Here is a 16,336-nt window from a genome sequence, read left to right as displayed (position 1 = left end):
AAACCACCATAGAGGGTACTCCATTATCAAAAAACGGACAAGGACCAGGTGTTTACCCACGATATCATGGAGAAAGGCATCAGGCTTCATTGCCAAAAAATGGACTGGGGGGCCCAACGCTCCGGGGCCCACAACCGCAAATATACGGGGCAATGGAGGAACCCAGCAACACCATCAGGGTAGTGCCCAGGACACATTATTCATTAAATCCCTCATCAGACAAACCAGAGGGAGTGCAGGGTTGGACATCTGCGCCAGAGCAGTACTAACTCTAAAGGTGGGAGTTCAAATCATTCCCACAGGAGTAAAAGGACCTCTTCCCCAAGGAACAGTAGGCTTATTATTGGGATGCAGTTCTTACACTAAAAGGACTTATGATAAGTCCTGGGGTAATTGATCCCAATTATGAAGGTGAAATAAAAATTATAGCTAGTTCTCCAAGAGGTATATCAGTAATTTCACCAGGAGATAGAATAGCACAGTTATTAATAATACCCAGCCTGCATGATAAATTTTCCAGTCGTACTGTAGAAAGAGGTTCCAGGGGATTAGGCTCCACAGGTGTAGATTGGGGTATGCTGTCTTTAAATTTAGATTCTCGCTCAATGCTAAAACTAAATATTCAAGGACATGAATTTAATGGGCTATTGCTGAGAGCCATTGCCAAGTAGGAATGACACATGGCAATTTCTTTGTCAGCCTACCCAATGTTGCTTAGAGGAAGGACTCTCCATATTGGACCCAGGTCATTTGCAGTGACATTGCATGTAAAGTGACCTTGCTCAAGGACCAGGGAGGATCCGGGTTTAGGGTGGATCAGGGTTTAGGGCTCTCCTTGGGTTTAGGGTGGTTCCAGGTTTAAGTTGTACCCTGCTGGGAATAGGGCGTATCCTGCTGCCTCAAGCGTGCCCGCTCCTTGAGTTCCCGTTGAGTTCTCGCGGGATTCAGAGCCTGGTGGATTTTGACCAGAACGTGGATTTGGCCCAGAACGTGTGTAGAGTGCTGGTGTGAGTTCGGGAATAAAGAGTTGCTGTTTGAATCTACAAGGTGTGTGGTGGATCGTGATTTTGTGCCCAGCCAGACTGCGGCAGGCTACTTGATACAGGTGCTGACCTTAGCATCATATCTCGTCAAGAATGGCCAAAACATTGGCCATTACAACAAGCCACTCAAATTCTTCGAGGCCTAGGAGTGGCGACTAATCCTCATAGAAGTACAATGGTATTAGATTGGAAGGGTCCTGAAGGATGTAAAGGAACTATACAGCCATATGTATTGGATCATCTTCCCGTAAATTTATGGGGATGAGATGTCCTAGATCAATTAGGACTAACATTAACATATAACCTCAATCCAAATGCTCCCACTATTATGGCTAGTATAGTTTACGATCTGGTATTGTGATGCCTCCTGCTTCACTTTCCTTACTAGGGATTACTTTGTCTATTCTGGGTCTCTTATTCTTCCAAATGAATTCTATGATTGTCCTTTCTATTTCTATGGAGAATGTCATTGGGATTTTATAGGAATTGCATTAAATATGTATAATGCTGTTGGTAGTATGGCCATTTTGACAATATAAATTTTGCCTATACAGGAGCATGGGAGATCTTTCCATCTTCTGGTATTTTTTTTTTTAATTTCTTTCTTTAGGGTCCTGTAGTTTCATTGTAGAGGTCTTTCATATCTTTTGTTATATTGATTCCTAGGTATATATATATATATATATATATATATATATATATATATATATTCCTAGATTCCTAGGTGTGTGTGTGTGTGTGTGTGTGTGTGTGTGTGTATATATATATATATATATATATATATATATATATATATATATATATATATATAATATCCTGCTACTTTGCTGAATTCATTTATTAGTTCTAAAAGATATCTGGTGGAATTTTTTTGGATCTTCTAGATATAGAATCGTGTCCTCATCAAATAGTGATAGTTTGAGTTCTTTTTTACCTATTTGTATTTCTTTAATTTCTTTTTCTAGTTTCTCTGACTAGAGTTTTAAAAATGATGTTAAATAGGAATGGTGAAAAAGGAAGGACATCCTTGACACTTGTTCCAGTTTTTAGAGTGAATGCTTTCAAATTTTCTCCATTAAGAGTGATTCTGGCCTTGGGTTTAACATATATAGCTTTTACGATTTGGGATATGTTTCTATTATCCCTAGTTTTTCTGATGTTTTGAAGTGAAGATGTGCTGTATTTTGTCAAATGCTATTTCTGTATCTATTGAGATGATCATATGATTCTTGGTTTTAAGTGTTTTTAATATGATAAGTTACATTTATTAACTTCTGTATGTTGAACAAACCCTGCTCCCTGAGATGAACCCCACTTGATCATGGTTCACTATCTTTTAAATGTGTTTTTGTATGTGATTTGCCAGAAATTTACCAAGAATTTTTGCATGTATATTCATCAGTGATATTGCCCTCAAGTTTTTTTTTTTTTCTTGATGTGTCTTTGTCTGGTTTTGGTATCAGGGTGATATTAGTCTCAGAGAATGAGTTTGGAAGGGTTCCCTTCTTTTCTCTTTCATTAACTACTTTGAGGAGTATTGGTGTTAATTTTTCTTTGAAAGTCTTGTAGAACTTGGCTGAGAATCTGTCTAGTCCTGGGCTTTTGTTTGTTGGTAGGCTTTTTTTTTAAACAGAAACCACTCAGACTGAGTTCCTTTCCTTTTGCTCTCCAAAGAGGAGTGAAGAATGATCATCAATGGCAATAGGCAGTTTCAGCAAAGGAGCACTGTAAGTCAGCTTCACACTCAGAAGGGAATGCTACACTCCTCTTGTTGCTTTTGGTACTCTGCAGGATCAGAGAAACTTCTATAGTAACAAACTATAGAAATTATCCCTGAACGTATAGTATTTGTTGGTAGGCTTTTGATGATGTTTTCTATTACTTGAAAAACATGGTTTAATATTTCTTGTAATGCAAGAACACTGGCATGATGTCTTCCACCTTTGCTCACCTAGAAACTTTTCTTTAATTTTTGAAGCTATCTTTTCCTGACATACAATTCTGCCCCTTCCCACCCTATTTTTTCCTGTCTTTCATGATTTGTGTTAAAAGTCAATGACTCTTACATTCTTCTCTAGCCACTATTTAATTTTCTCATTATCTTTATCTGCTTGTTTATTAATTTATTTTGTGTTTTTAGGGACTGAGCCCTGGGTCGCTTTACCATTGAGCTTAACCTCCAGCCCTTTTAATTTAATTTAATTTTTTAAAAAATTTTGAGACAAGGTATAGTTAAATTGATGAGGATGACCTCCAATTTGCCATTCTCCTACCATAGCCTCCCAAATCACTGGGATTATGGGCATGCACTAATACATGCTTCTGATTTCATTATCTTTAATTTTCAACAGTATCATAAAATTCTTGCTGTTTCTAAGAAAAATTTAATTTGTTTTTGGTGTATAATGAGCTTATGAAATTTTCAACATCAACATGGAACTCCTTTGATTATTATTTCTCCAAATATTGCTTTTTTCTTTCTTCTCTTTTCCAAAGGAAATCCAATCCCAAGTAGGCTATCTCTCTTTTTTATTATGTTTCATGTTTCCAAATTTTTGTTCTGTTTAAATTTTCATCATTTTCTATTTGAATATTTTCTTTTGATTAGTCATCAATTGTTTTGAACCTTTCTTTTACTATTTCAAGTTTGTGGTTATGTCCACCAAATATATATTAATTTCATTTTGTTTTGTTAATGTGTACTCTACTTCTATTTTGATGTATACAATCCTATGCATTGTTTACTTCCATATTTTAAATTGTCTTTTACTAACTATAACAACTACATTGTCTATGACTCCATGTTATTTTATCACTTTATTATTGATCACTATATTATGATTTTTTGCATATGTTATAAATGAATACTCAAAATTATAAAAATATGCTCTAGAAAATTTTCTATGGTTTCAATTTTTCTACCCTGGCAATTCTTATTAATTTCACAAATGTCTTGTTGTCTTCTAATAGTTCTTTTTATAAACCATTCCTTTTGGAAAATGGTTACTATTAGGCTTATTCATATCTCATTGTGTGATAGAATGTTACTCAGCCAAAAAGAAGAATGAAATTATGGCATTTGATGGTAAACAGAAACAACTGGAGAATACTATTCTAAGGGAAATAAGCCAGTCCAAAAAAACCAAAAGCCAAACGTTATCTCTGATATGTGGATGATAACATATGATAAGGAAGAGGGGGCAGAATAGATGTTCATTGGATTAGACAAAGGGGAATGAAGGGAAGAAATGGGATATTGGAAGAGGAAAGACAGTAGAAAGAATTGGACATAACATTCCTATGTTCATATATTGATATATGACTAGTAAAACTTCACAACATGTAAAACCACAAGAATGAAATCCTAATTAGAATGTTATACTCCATGTATGTTTAATATGTCAAAATATATTCTAGTGTCATGTATATCTAAAAAGAATGAACAAAAAAAAATAAAAATTAAATCTCACTGTGTGGACACACAGTCTAAAAGGTGGGAAAATTTTTCAAAACAGCAAGGAGATTCTGAATATATTTGATTGGTCACTTATTGTCCTGAACTTTTCATCAGAAAATGCCCCTTCCAGAAGTTGTGATGAATATTAGATTGAGCCAGTATACCTCTATTATTTTAAAATATTTTTTTTCATTTATTACTGCCTATACCATTTTTTCTTAAAATATATACTAAATACATGTATGAATATATATACATATATATGAAATATATACTATATATATAAATATATACTAAATACATGTATGACAATTTGAGGAAAAAGAAAAAAAAAAGAAGTGTGTCACATTAGATTGGGCAGAGAGAAGTGATGGGAGGGGAGGGGAGGGGAAGTGGGGAAAGGAAGGACTCACTGCATGACCAATGTGATTCTGCAACCTGTACGCTCAGAAAAATGAGAAATTATACCCCATCTGGTTTAAATGTATGATATGTTAAGATCATTTTACTGTCATGTGTAACTAATTAAAACAAATTTAAAAAAAATAAAAAAATATACTAAATTTAAGGTTTCTATTCATCTAGAGCAGAAAGATAAGTTTAATGTAGCTGGTTTATTATCAGCACAATAAAATGTATTGTTTTATTTTGTTCAACTTATTGTGTTGTAAATACATAGTTATGTGATTTTAATTATGTGTATCAATAAATCTTTTTTACCTTTCTTTTACATACAACTCAAGTAAATTTCTAGCTTTTACAACCTTGAACAAATAGGACAATGAAGTTTCCAAGTGTCTCCAAAAACAGTATGACAGATCTAAAAAGTATATTTAAGTATCTCTGAAATGTTGATGCTAACCCACAACAAGGGAGGGAGGGGAAGAAAGAAATAGAAGTTCATTGGATTAGACAAAGAGGAATGAAGGGAAGGGTGGGGAGATGGGAATATGTAATACACAAGAGTGAATCAGACATAACTTTCCTGTGCTCAGATATGAACACATGACCAGTGCAACTCCACATGACGTATGACCACAAGAATGGGATTCTAATTAATTAGTAAGCTCTACTCCATGCATATATATGAAAATATACTCTACTGTCATATATATCTAAAAAGAACACACAAGCAAAAAAAAAAATCTCTGATTTGTAGATCTTAGACATAATCTACAAAGTTAAACATTTTTCAAGTTCAGCCTTACCTTTTTCCAGAACTGCACTTAAATTTCTATGTACAAGCATTTTTTAAGTGATTAATTTACTGTTCTGAAGTCCTGATGGAACTTAATGCTTAGTTAAGCAATCACATTGAGTATGATATCAGTGAACGGATCCCAGAGGACATTTTCATTGGTTTCATTTATTTTTCAAAACAATCTGGAGTTCTTTGAAATTTTCATGTTTCTGTTTTGTTGAGTACAAATGTATTGATATTTATTGTTCCAGATAGACTTCACAATAATTATGCAGATATTCAAGAATTTAATTTTTAAAAAAGAAATGTTTTTTTAAAAATTTTTAAATTTTATTTATTATTTTCATGATCCAAAAACAAAATTTCCTAAACTTCATAACTAGAAGACAAATCCTATTTAAAAAAAACCAAAATGGCAAATAATAAATTTTGATTTTATTGAAACATTATACACACACACACACACACATAAACACATGCATATATACATATACATATTACTAACAAAACTTCATTTCAAAAATTTTACTTAGGTACCTTTCTTATACACATTTCTAAAAAAAATTTTCTGACTTTTGCCAGATTATTTCTCTTGCCTTTGATACTTTTTACCCAGTATATCTCTTATTTGTCTCCTTTTTTTTTGTTTTTAACATAACCATTTGTGTTAATGTCTAGAGAATAGTGTAAGACAATATTAAAAAAGAAATTTATTTTCTCATAAAACATTATTGGCTACATTCAATACATTTTTAAGTGCAATGTTCTCATGCTGAGTAGAGTTCCCAGTCCAAAGCCCAGTACTAGCAGGTTTTTACTTACTATCTAAAACTCCTTCATTTTAATTTTTTTCTTTTTTTCTTTTTCTTTCTTTCTTTTTTTTTTTTTTTTTTTTTTTGGTACTCAGGTGCATTCGACTACTGAGTCACATCCCCAGTCCTATTTTGTATTTTATTTAGGGACAGGATCTCACTGAGTTGCTTAGTACCTTACTTTTGCTAAGGCTGGTTTTGAACTCAAGATCCTCCTGTCTCAGCCTCCCAAGTTGTTGGGATTATAGGCATACAACACTATGCCCAGCTTACTGTCTAATTCTCTAGTACTATTGATGTATGAAGCACACAATATATTCTATTAGGTTGCTCAGTCACTAGTTTTAGTCCATTTTCAATCCTAAATATAAATTTTCTTTTGATGCTCTAATTTTAAAAATAAGCTTCAATACTGCCTAAATCAGTTTCCCAATATTTCTAATATTTCTAGTATTATTCTGTGTTTTTTTTTTAAAGATCATCTGAACTATATTTGTAAGCGTCAGAGCCCCACTCACTCAAGCATATCTGTAAATGTTTAGTTCTTAAAGGCATTTAGTCTCTCTTGGTGTACAAAAAAATAAAACAGTTTTCCTTTTTAATTTCAATTTTCTAAAGTTCAGATATGCTATAATTTGAAGATCTCTTTTCTGTTATCATTGTTGTTATTCCTCGGTTATTTTTTGTTCATTTTATTCTGTTCTTATTAAAGTAATCCTTATGTTCTGATATTCTAGATTTTATTTTTCTCATGACTAATATGAAGAGAGATTGCTATAAATTTTGTCGATTTTCTGTCTGTACCTGAAACATGAGAAGATATTTTGGAGATGCCTGAACTCTACTTAAAAGAAAAAAAAAATCATTGTTAACACAATTAAATCTAATTTTATGAAGTTATACATACATACCATTACTGTATTCTAATTCAACATATCAATCCATCTTATTATTTTTTCTTTGTTGTTTTTACTTATATTTGTATGCCACAATGTGTGTTAACCATGAAGACAATATCTTTAGGTTGTCATTTCCACATTTTGATTCACTTTCCCAATTAATCTTTAGTATATAAATATATTTTCTTCTTTTTTCTTAACAATATTTTATTTTTTTCAATTTCCATATTTTTATTGGTGCATTATAGTTGAATTTGTCATTACAATATTTGTGCATGCACTCAATATAACAATATAATTTGGCCACTCCCCAGCATTGGCTTCCTCCCTACCTACCTCACAACCCTTGATTTCTTTTTTCTATTAATCTCCCTTTACTTTTCTTGAGGTCCACCCCCACCTTTGTTTTCCTTTTTCCTCTCTAGCTTCCACATATGAGAGCAAACATACACCCTTATCCTTCTGGGCTTGACTTATTTTCCTTAACATGATGTTTTTTAATATTTTTACAAAAGTACCCTTCTACAAAGTATTACTATGTTACTTGTATTTCCCTATGTTTAAATATCTCTTGTAATCTTAGTTTTTAACATGAGCCAATTATTTACTGACACATCTCTCAGTTGGCTATGGATTTTGTTTGCATATATTTGATGAACTAAATGCATTGGCATCAGACAACATAAAATATTAATTAATTTTTATAAATTTTTCCATTAATATCTACAAATGTTTACCTTAATTTATGAAATTGAGTTCTCAGTTTATATACTTTACATTGATAACACCAATTTTATCATCTATTCTCTTATAATGTTATATTATTAAGATATTTTAATAATATATAAAAGTTTTTGGATGTTTTTTGCAGAGCTGGGAATCAAACCCAAGGCCTTGTCTTTGCTAGCCATGTGTTCTTCTACCATGCTACACTCCAGCCCTTTTTTAGTTTTCTATATAACTAAGTATATTTTGAAGGTATTTTAACTATTAAGCCTCTAGTATTAAATACATATTTGAGGAACAATTGGATAATATAGTTTTTTTTTATTCTGCTTTGTGTCACTAAATTTCAAAACAAATTAAAGACATATTTGGACTGAAATAAAGAATAACACAATGCTTCCTTCTACAATGAAATTATAAGAAAAAAATGACCCATGAAAACATTTAAATGAATTATAATATTAGAAAACTATTTATGAGCCATATTCACTTCAAACAACACTATTCAAAGACAAAAAGTTTACAAATAATGTCATTATTCTGTTGAGTCATCTAATAGTTGCATTAAAGGTAGCCATACTAGGATGCAATCATATAAATTACATTTTTGTTTATTTATTTTTGGTAGATGGACACAATACCTTTATTTTATTTATTTATTTTTATGTGGTGCTGAGGACCAAGCCCAGTGCCTCACCATGTTAGGCATGCATTCTACTACTGAGCTACAACTCCAGCCCTATAAATTCCATTCTTAATGTAAAATTGAGGGAGATATGTTTCTGTGGACATTTCCTAGAAATTCAATAGGATAGAATAGTTCTTCATTAAATGTATAAACTGTACATGTATAACTAAACTAGTTTAATAAAAATTGTTTTCACATTACCTTGTCACAATGGTATTACCTCATAATTTCCAGTTCAAATCAAGATGTAATTAAAGCAAAGACATAATAATTTTGAGGAATTTAAATTTTTTTAAGTTTTTATGAGTGCGCATCTCTCCTAGACACACATTTGTATGCAGCATAATTGTATTAAATATTTCTACCTCTACAAATTAAAAAGGAACTAATGCCTATGAATTTGGACTAATAGATTTAAATAAATACACTAGTTGAATTTTTAAAGATATAATAAGTTGCTTAATATTCAAAATGAGATTAATTATGTTAACATGAAAATTATAGTTACATTTCATGCATACTATAGAATATTTATATACCATAATAACCAGTGAGAGAAAAAGATAAATTATTTATAACATTGTAAAGTTATAATGGGCTCAAATATATAATGAAAAAAATACTGTAATTAGTTATTGTGGAATTAAATGTCAGTAAAAACCATTAGATTGTAGCATAATATTCCTAGGTAATAATTCAAAGCACAAATTGCCATTTTGCATATTAAGCCTGCATAAATAACATTTGTAGTCTTTGCTCTGAAAATCATACATTACTACTGAGTAGATGTGATATTAAATCACCTACATATTATGACTGCACTATACTAATATTCTACTACACAATATTATATGATTTATAGAATTTGGAAGCTAATAGGCACTTTTAAAATCATTCCTGACTCATTTTACAAATAAGGCATATAAGATCCACAAAATGTACTTAATTACAATGTATGTTTGTTTTCACTTGTTTAGTTAAATTCACAACTTATTTTACATTTTTGTCCACATACCAAAGGACAAAAAGCATCCTGATAATGTCCATTGAGACTTCTAGGCTGTGATGTTACATGTTTTAGTATTGATTCCCTCTCACAAAGAAAAAACAATGGAAATAAAACCCATTGCCTGAGAATACACACAAGAATGATGAGTATAGTAAAAACACTGCCTATGGCTCACTCATCCTTTAAAAACAGAGCTAATACTTATTTTTTTTTCTATTGAAAATATCAATAAAGAACGTTAGTATCTGATACAATCACTGACAGAAAGCTGAGCACAGATTTGCTACCAATGGAATTAGTTTACAAATAATTTTTTCCCAAGATTTCTTTTTTGTATTTTTATAACCAAATAACCAAGTCTAAATAATTAACAAAGGACACATCTACTTTCTCACAGTTACGGAAGCTGGAAAATCCAGTATCTAAGAGCTAGAGGGCTTGATTTTCTGAGGAAGGCTGCAAATTGCTTCCTAGAAGCAACCTGGTTGCTGATTCTCATGTGACAAAATGTGGAAGTGCCAGCTATCTAAATGCTGCATGAAGTCTACTGTATAAGGGCCATAATCCCAGATTATGATTGATTATGAATGATTATGGCCTAATCATTCTCAAAGGACACACCTCTTAATTCCATAATTTTGGCAATTCAGTTTCACCAGCTGAACTTTGGAGGGGACGTGTTAAAGCTTTAAAACTAGGAAGGTATTCACACCTAGATCAAACATGAATTATTTCTGGCAGTATAACAGAAAAGAGAGAATGTGTGTAAGACCTTATGTTAAAATTCACCTAGACATTCTCAGCAAAATATTGCCTATTTCCATTAGAATACACAACTGAAGTTAGAAATAAGTGACATATTGAGGTTGTGTCTTTAAAAATTATTTAAAAATACAGTGCTATAAGCGAGCAAAAATGTGTGTCTATTCCTTTGTCAATGATAGAGGGACAAGGTGTTTCATGTCTATGGAAATTTTGCAGATGATACTAAGAGCTAAGACAAAAAAAATGAAGTTCATATTTGAAACAGTATCAAAAAGCCAAATGTAATATTTTCAATCACCACAGAGAGATTAGAGAAATATTTTTGACCCATCAAGTTTTCAATCTATACTCTGAAATGATAATAACATATGAACTTTAAATAAATACCACAAAAAGTAGAGTACCAGGTATTAAAATAAATTTCTGGCTTCCACTTGTGACTGTATCTACCGTGATTTAGGCAATCTAATTTGTTTGTTTGTTTTTGTACTATGGACTGAACCCAAGGGCCCTTAACCAATTTTCACTGAGTCACATCACCAGATCTTCTGTATTTTTTTTTTTAGAGACAGGGTATCATTGCATTACTTAGGGCCTTGCTAAATCGCTGAGACTGAGCTCATGATCTTCCTGCCTCAGTCTCCCAAGTCCCTGAGATTACAGGTATGAGCCGCAGCACTCGGCCTATGCAACCTAATTTTTATACATAACAAATAATTTACATTAATGTCAAGAAACATAAAATCAACAAATCATCTTACATTTTTTCCACAAACATATTAATTTGTAAGCTTTTCTTCTTAAACACACATTTTTTTGTTGATTTAAATTGTTTATTTAGTGCTAACAATGAGCGAGATTATATTAGTAGACAAAAGTTGATCCTGTTACAGTTCTGTGATATATTCTTGCTTCTTAATCTTCTATTAGATATATAAACTTAAAATATGCATGAAACATCTTTGTTTAGACACTATGGACAAATCATGAATCTATAATTTTCCATCAGCCTTCTCCTTTTTCTATCTATATAAGGAGGTGAAAATGTCAATTCTCAATTTCTTGGCCTCCTGGAAATTAGTACTTATGTGAAAATTAGGCAAATACCTTTGGGGGAGCTTTGAGAAAGCTTTGTCTTTATGATAAAAGTGGTTGGTAAAGCTTCCTTCCTGCACCCACTAAGAAGCTGCCCTTTAAGACTGAAGTGATGAGTGGGTTTGACAGCCACCTTAGTTCCATGAGAAAAATGCTAAGAATATATCAGAGATAATGGCTTACTAGTTATTTGGCTATGTTGCAAAAATGAAACTTTAAATTCTAATTTTGGGACATTTATTTAGATTTTAAGACAAAATCATCCTGGTTCCACATAATTCTTCATTTTTTTTAGCATCTATAGGAAGTGCAATGAATGAGAACAAACATTTTCAATTTAGCTTAACATGAATTATGGCACATGCATTTTATCATCTCAATTCTTATTTCTAAGAATGTGTTATTTATGTTAAGTAAATAGTAGCATATTTCTTAAAAGTTTTATTAAATTAATGCTCATTAAATAGTGAATTCTGGGATGTTAATTCCCTATGCATAAATGTAAAGACTGGGATGACCATTTTGATATTTAAGCATGCATCTGTAATTTTTAAATAAGTTTTCTTGTTTAGGAAAGCATTCTATATCTGGTTTTGCTTCTTGAGCAATCATTCTTGAGAGAAAAAGGGAAACTCAATCAAATAATTGTAGTTTATTTTGTTGACTGAAAATATTCCAGTTAATAATGGATTGAGAGGCTGGGGATGTGGCTCAAGCGGTAGTGCACTCACCTGGCATGTGCGGCGCGCTGGGTTCAATCCTCAGCACCACATAAAAATAAAATAAAGACGTTGTGTCCACTGAAAACTAAAAAATAAATATTAAAAAAATTCTCTCTCTCTCTCTCTCTCTCTCTCTCTCTCTCTCTCTCTCTCTCTCTTTAAAAAAGAAAATAATGGATTGATTTAGACAATTGAGTTATTCACAAATAAATGACTTATCTTCATAATCTCTACTGACCCATGGAATGTATAATAAATTTATTTCTGTATTATTTATTTTCTATTTGAAATCATATATGTTCTGTTTTTTAGAAAAATAGAAATGTGCTACTTACAAAACTATAAAATATATTTATGTCTCCTAGTTCTTATTAAAATTAAACCAAGAATATATATTTATTATTTTTCTCATTTTCTTTCTTCTCCATGACACATATTATTCACATACTCACTTGCTAATCATTTTGAAATAATCTATTGGATATATAAATTTTCCAGGTATTTGAAGTTTTTGGTGATAAATATTATACTAAAATCATGTAAGATTTTTAGTTTCTGTCTTGAACTATACAAGTCATCACCTAATTGCAGAAAAACTGTTTGTAGATTTTCATAGATGAGCAAAAGAGTCTCAAAATATGTTAAAATTTAGCTAATTTCACATAAATGATTACCAGCAGGGCTAAAATCTGAAAAAAAGAAAAAAACAATGAATTTATCTAATCAAGTTTTACTCTTGCCTAAATTTTAATGTTGAAATTTAAAGGAAGGCTGACTCTTCTAATTTACAAATCCATAATCACTTGGAATAATTTTAGTAAACACAATAAACTACAGTTATTTTTGCACTTTTACTATTATAGTTTTGTAAGGTACTTGTAGAGTTTCCTGTTGTGACTACACAGATGATTTGTTGTAGACATGAGGTCACTTTTTCATAGTACAAAACAGTTTGACATTTTAGTGAAAGGTATAAAAAAGCAGTACAATAAAGTAATATTAGTTTAATAGTTTTTAAGAAATTATTATATTATGTTACTACTAAATCTCAAATTTAGTATGTAAAGGTTTTCATATTTACTGATGATTATTTTGATTTATATAAGCTTTATAAACAAACTCACATTTTGTTTTTAAACTAACACAATGAGATACAAAAATGATTAACATTAAATTATTTATTAAATTAGCATGCAAAAATAAAATCCAAATGGCAATATGTGAAACTTTTTTATAGAAACTGAAATTAATGTATATTTTAATTAAAATTTGAGGAAACAGGAAACTAAAAGTTATTATTTTTTCTGTATTTTACTTTTTCAGATTACTTTAGCATGTGGACATTTATATTTCCTAGTCCAAATAGTTAAATTTATGGTTCATTTTGATATTTATAAAATAAAGCTTTGTGTGCCAAATGAAGATTAAGGAATTATGTTTGAGTATATCTTTCAAAACATGTCTTTGGCATGATTGATAAATCGATTGAACAAAATTTTTCAATGACTACAAGTAGATTTCTCTTAATTTGTGTGAAATGCTTCATTTTATTTCTATGGCAATTCAGAACAATGAAGTTCAAATGTTAGCCTAATTTTATTTTTTAAATTCTTATTTGTAATGCCAACCAATTATTTATAAACTAAAATTTTTATCTGAGGTATAAAAGGTACCTTTTACAATAAGTCTACCCAGTCATTTTACTTTAAAACTCCTAATCTTAGTAACTTTTTTTTTTTTAATCCACTGAACCTCCCACCCTGCTCTTGGATAAAAATCCCTACTTACCATTGTTGAAGTGGAATTAATTTCAATCTGTCCCTGGCTGCAAAGTGCCGTGCACAGGTCTCCGCACTTAGAACCAGAGCCCTCTTGAATCATCTTTGGCCTTCATCACTTTTATATATTTTATATATTTTTAGTTAACAACTGTGATAATTTCACTATGCCAATATATATTGCATGTTTATTAAATGAGAGTGTAAACGAGAAAGACGATTGCAAAAGCAGAACAATCCTAAGAGAATTAATGTTGATAAAACAAGAATCTGATAGTCACTACAAACTTTAAAAAGAAACAACAATGAATTTGACTAGATTATTGAAGTATCTATTGAGGGCAAATATAGAAAATTGCTTCTCAAGAAATGGAAAAATTGTTGGAAAACAGATGAACCCAAGCATTAAAATACATGGAATTCTATTTTTGAAATGTTTCTCTCAGCAACATCTCTGAAATCGTGTATAATACCATTGGACTCAGCCTTTTTTTTTTTAAGACAATAAGAATTAAGAATACTTCTATAAAAATGTTACTCAGCCTTTAGACTTTCTCCTAATTATCAGGGTCCATTACACTGGAAATGGCAGTGACTCACAGTAGATGAAAGATGATCTCCAGATGACTGAGGAAAGCCTCTATAAAGGAAAACAAGAGCAACAGTCAAAAAAGAGGATTACCTGGAGAAAACTAATCTAAATACAGGTAAAAAAAGGCAGGGTGGTTGGTGGGGCACATCTTCGTATCCTCTAAGGTAAGAAAAATTGGCATCTTGAAAGAAAATAATGAATTCCTGGTTAAAAATTAAGAAAGAATCTTTAGAGAATAATAATAACAACAAATAACATAGAAATTAAAAGCTGGAAGTAGAAATTTTTAAAAAAGGGATAAAATAAGAAATATTTCAGTTGTAGACAAATTATGAAAAGTAGGAATTGATTATGGCACTGCAAAAGTTTAGTCAACTGAACAATGGAACATCACTCAGAGACTCAGGTTTTCACATATGTGAAAAATTTATGCAATTCAGATTTAAGCCATTCAGTGCCTAAAAATATGCTGTTCATAAGGGAAAAAACTGGAGATCTATAAACCACAGATTACATATGGTAAAATTATGAGTATAACTGGGTACTGTGGCCCATGCCTATGATCCAAGCAATTTCAGAGGCTGACAGAGGATGATCTCAAGTTCAAGACCAACCTCAACAACTTGGTGAGTACATCAGAACTTAGCAAGACCCTCTGTCAAACTAATAATAATAAAAAAAGGTCTGGGGATGTAGTTCAGTAGTAAAGCAGCCTTGTATTCAATTCCCAGTACTAAAAAATAAATAAATAGAAAATTTAAATAATTGTGAAATCTAGTAGTTTATTATTTGGAAAAAATGTAGAAAATTTTATTTTTATTATATTAGCCATTTAGATTCTTTATAAAGAAGCAAATTTCAAAGTCTTGGAATATACAAAAAAAAATTATGAACTTGTTTTTCTAAAAGATTAACTTGAAAAGATTAAAAATGCACAAAAAATTAAAGGAATAAATGGAATATCAAAATCTTTAAAAATCTGTGAAGGAAAAAAAGGAAGTTAGATACAGTGATATTTTAAATGAGAAAAAAAAGTATTTGTAACATATACAGCACATGAAAAGTTTTCAAATCTTATAGATCATGTTTTTTAAAAGATATAGAAAAGTATTTTAACTTCATAGGAGTATAAATCGTACCTATCACCATCTAACAAAACAAGTTAGCAATAGAGTGGTCTCCCTTCATCAGTGGATTCACTTCTCACCTGAGGCCTTCATGGGGAGGGAATAAGTAATTCTCAGAGGTGTGGGCCAGCTGGAAATAAAAGTCTGAAAAGTTATATTAAAAAAATAATACAAAGATAGGTAAATATATTTAAAGCAAGGACTTGATGGGTAGAAGAGATCTGATGGGTCTGATCCTAACAAAGGGAAATGCCCACAAGTGCTTTATTTATAGTGAAACACACCAAAGGAATCTATTGTGAGGAGGGGTCCTTCTGGCTAAATAAGGAGAGGCTGTAGGAGAGTTGGCCTGGTTGGAGACTGAACACTTGACAGTGATTCTTCCTCCTCCAGGCAGCTGGCAACGCAAGGCTGTTTAGGGA

The 16,336-nt window shown here is 31.2% G+C and overlaps 1 non-coding gene across 1 annotated transcript; it reads right to left on the bottom strand.

Annotated features, from left to right (window-relative positions):
* Positions 1-2,678: 2,678 nt before the first annotated feature.
* On the bottom strand, positions 2,679-2,892 carry LOC114093518 (small nucleolar RNA U3). The gene has a single exon (XR_003582912.2). It is a non-coding gene; the product is annotated as a small nucleolar RNA U3 (small nucleolar RNA).
* Positions 2,893-16,336: the final 13,444 nt, after the last annotated feature.

This window comes from Marmota flaviventris, chromosome 5, assembly GCF_047511675.1.
Source record: "Marmota flaviventris isolate mMarFla1 chromosome 5, mMarFla1.hap1, whole genome shotgun sequence".
Classification (NCBI taxonomy): domain Eukaryota; kingdom Metazoa; phylum Chordata; class Mammalia; order Rodentia; family Sciuridae; genus Marmota; species Marmota flaviventris.
This window is presented reverse-complemented; position numbering and strand designations above follow the sequence as displayed.